At 38.0% G+C, this 3,634-nt stretch overlaps 1 non-coding gene across 1 annotated transcript; it reads left to right on the top strand.

Moving 5' to 3' along the window:
* The first annotated feature begins 1,755 nt into the window (after nucleotides 1-1,755).
* On the top strand, nucleotides 1,756-1,862 carry LOC141625597 (small nucleolar RNA R71). The gene has a single exon (XR_012535368.1). It is a non-coding gene; the product is annotated as a small nucleolar RNA R71 (small nucleolar RNA).
* The last annotated feature ends 1,772 nt before the right edge of the window (nucleotides 1,863-3,634 follow it).

Below are 3,634 nucleotides of genomic sequence, written 5' to 3'. Positions count from 1 at the left end.
CTTTTGCATAGAGATTCTACCTTCTTCCTATCACTTTCCAGGCTATAGTGATCAACCATGAAGCATGGCTCATGTAATCGGGGAGCTCTCATAGTCTTATCAAGGTTTAAAGTGATTGTCTCATCACCTACTTCAAGTTGAGCTCTGCATGTTTCACATCGATCACCGCTCCAGCGGTATGCAAGAATGGTCTTCCCAAAATGATAGGAATGTTAGAATCTTCTTCCATGTCTATAATGACAAAATCCACCGGTATGTAGAATTTTCCAACTCTTACGGTCACATCTTCCCATACCCCTAGAGGTGTCTTTGTTGAACGATCCTCCATTTGAAGAGTAATGGGTTAGTGCACTTGAGCTCTCCCACTCCAAGCCTCTCACATACCGAGTTTGGCATGACACTTACACTCGCTCCGAGATCACATAATGTTTTGTTGATTGTGGTGTCACCAATGGTACATGGGATAGAAAAGCTTCCCGGATCCTTTAGCTTTGGAGGGGAATTCCCTTAAAGAATAGCACTACTAATCTTGGTAAAAGCAATAGTGGCAAACTTTCAGATGGACTTCTTCTTGGTAAGGATATCTTTCATGTATTTTGCATAGGCCGGAACATGGTTGATTAGCTCCGTGAATGGTATAGAAACCTGTAAGTTCTTCACAATCTCCATGAACTTTCCAAGTTGCTCATCAAGCTTGGGTTTGGCTTGGCGACTTGGGAATGGAAGTCTAATCACAATAGGCTCTTTCTAAACTTCTTTGGCCTTTTCTTCCTTTCTCTTCTTTGATGAGTCATTGGTAGTTGTCTCTAGCACCTTAGGTTTCTCCTCAATGGTTCAATCACATCACTTTGCTTGACATTCTCCTCAACAATATTCTCTTCAATTGGCATCTTTGGTCACTCATATCTTGTACCACTCCTCAAGCGGATGGCATTGATCGTTTCATGTCTTGTAGGAGGATTACTTTGAGGAGGTAATTGTCCTTTTTGTCTTTGGGAACTATAAGAGGCCAATTGGGTCATTTGTGTTTCCAACATCTTGGTATGGGCATGGATATTGTTGATGGTAGTGTCTTTGGCTTGGCTATCCCTTTGCATTTGAGCAAAGAAATCTTGTTGGTTCTTTTGCATTTGGAGGACCGCTTTTTGAACATCAAAAGCTTGGTCATTCGATTGATTGTAGTATGGTCTTTGAGTAGGATTTCTCATTGGAGGTGGTGTGTATGTGGGTTGAGGGTTTGGGACATTTTGGCTCTTGTATAAGAGGTTTGGGTGGAATTTGGTATTTTCATTGTAATAGTTGGAATAAGGGGTGTCACTCTTGTATGCTTGGAAAGCATTCACTTGCTTATTTGTTCCCCTACATTCTTGTTGATCATGTCCCAAGGTTCCACAATTCTCACACACACCATTTGGGATTAAAGATGTTGCCACCATGGCATTGACATGTTGTTTGGGTGATTCAGAAGCTTCATCAAGCTTGGTCATGGCTTTCTCAAATTTTAAGTTTATGGTGTCAATATGGGCACTTAGTTAGGCACTTAATTGTGTGACGGAGTCAACTTCATGCCTCCCTCCGCTAGTAGCTTTTCTTGGCCTACTATATTGAGAGTTATGAACCGCCATTTCTTCGAACTTATCCCATGTTTGGTTGTCATCAAACTCGGTGAATCTTCCATTAGAGCCTATGTTGAGCACATTCCTTGAGTCTTCATATAAGCCATTACAAAATTGTTGAACAAGGAACCATTCACTTAGTCCATGATGACGACAAGAGGGACATATATCCTTGAATCTCTCCCAAGCCTCATATAGAGACTCTTCATCTCTTTTCTTGAACCCGGTGATTTGGGCTCTCAACATGTTAGTCTTCTCCGGAGGATATAACTTCTTGTAGAAGGCAAGTGCTAACTTATTCCATGAATAAATTCCAATGGTAGCCTTGTCTAGGTTCTTTAACCATTGCTTTGCGGCTCCGATCAAGGAAAAACGAAACAACACCCATTGAATTTGGTCTTGAGTCACCCCCGTTTGAGAGATTGCATCACAATAGTCACAAAAAGTCTCCATATGTAGATGAGGATCTTCACTAGGCATCCCTCCAAATTGACTTCTCTCAACTAATTGTATGAATACGGATTTGGTAATGAAATTACCGGTTAAATGTGGTGGTGTAGAAGTGCCATTGGGTAGGTTCTCCTCGGTTGGTACAAAATGAGATGAAAATTTAGGCATTGTAGGTTGATTTTGTGGATGGTTTGGAATTGGGTTATCCTCTCCTTCTCTTGCAAAAGGCTTGACAAACTCAATACTATTCGGTTGGACAACATCAATGTCCACAAGTTCTCCAATACCCAAACTTTATGAAGTCCCTCTAACAACTCTTCTAATATTGGTCAAGGTTCTTTCAATCTCGGGATCAATAGGCAAAAGTCTACCTTGTAATCTCCTAGACATGCAAAAATCAAACAACTAGAAAACAATTAAAACTTACTTGAGGAATTTGACTTCCCCAAGGTTAAGAAAGACACAACTAAAAACAACAAATAACAATTCAATTGAACACCGTCCCCGGCAACGACGCCATTTTTTTTTCGGTTTATTACTTTGTCGTCTAAGCTAACTTATCAAAACAATATTTATAAACTCAACTAACTACTCTTAGTAGAGTGGTAAGTAAAGGTCAGATCCCAAAGGACTGGTATTGAATCAAATTATCGGTTGTAGAGAGCTATGTCTTGGGGTGTCACAAACTGTGTTGAATTTGAGATTTGCAATTTAGACTAATTTAACTAGGAAATGTAAATAAATGAAAGCAAGGTAAAGCAATTAAAAGGGTTTATAAACAATTTATTAAAAGCACTAGGGTAAGATGGGTTTATACGAGATTCATGGTAGTGATCATACAAACATGTTTACATAGATGCAAGCAAATTATTATTGTAATGGAATCGAGTTGGTTTATATCTTACAATTCCTAGCAAGATTTAGGTTCCGGAGCGAGTCGATCAAGACTTTACAACACCTAAAAGTCGACTTAGTTTCTTCCTACTCAACTATATGCATGGTCTAACAAGGCTTGAGTTGGCTTATATCTTACAAGTCTTGTTGAAAAGATAAGAGAATCATGCTAGGTTGTCAATCAAGCATTTCATCAAGTATAACATGTGCATAAGTTGAAAATACAATAAGCAAGCATTCTTTATGAAAACATATTAAATTAAGTATGGATCTACCCCCATGTTTAATTTCCCTAATCCCCCATTAACCCTACCTAGAAGACTACTCACTCATTGTCATGGTAAACATGTTAATAAGGGTGTCAGTCATACTAACAAGGTTAAACATGGTGAATGAGTAAAGCAATAATTAATTAAGAAAAGGGTAAAAGAGATTATACGACCATAAGGATGATCCAAATAAAAAGCAAAATAATAATAGAAGAACAACTTGATGAATGTTGAAGAGTTGTCAATTCTTCAATAAACCCCAAATAGTCTTCAAATTACCCAACTAAATCTAAGAAAACATGAATGATTAAAGAGAAATTAAGATTTTATTAATATTGAATTGAGTAACTACAACTTGATTAGTAAGATCTACTAAACTAATTAGTAAATTTACTTCATAAAAAC

Source organism: Silene latifolia, chromosome X (genome assembly GCF_048544455.1).
Source record: "Silene latifolia isolate original U9 population chromosome X, ASM4854445v1, whole genome shotgun sequence".
In the NCBI taxonomy this organism is placed as follows: Eukaryota; Viridiplantae; Streptophyta; class Magnoliopsida; order Caryophyllales; family Caryophyllaceae; genus Silene; species Silene latifolia.
The sequence above is the reverse complement of the archived record's forward strand: the minus strand, read 5'-3'. Positions and strand labels throughout refer to the sequence as shown.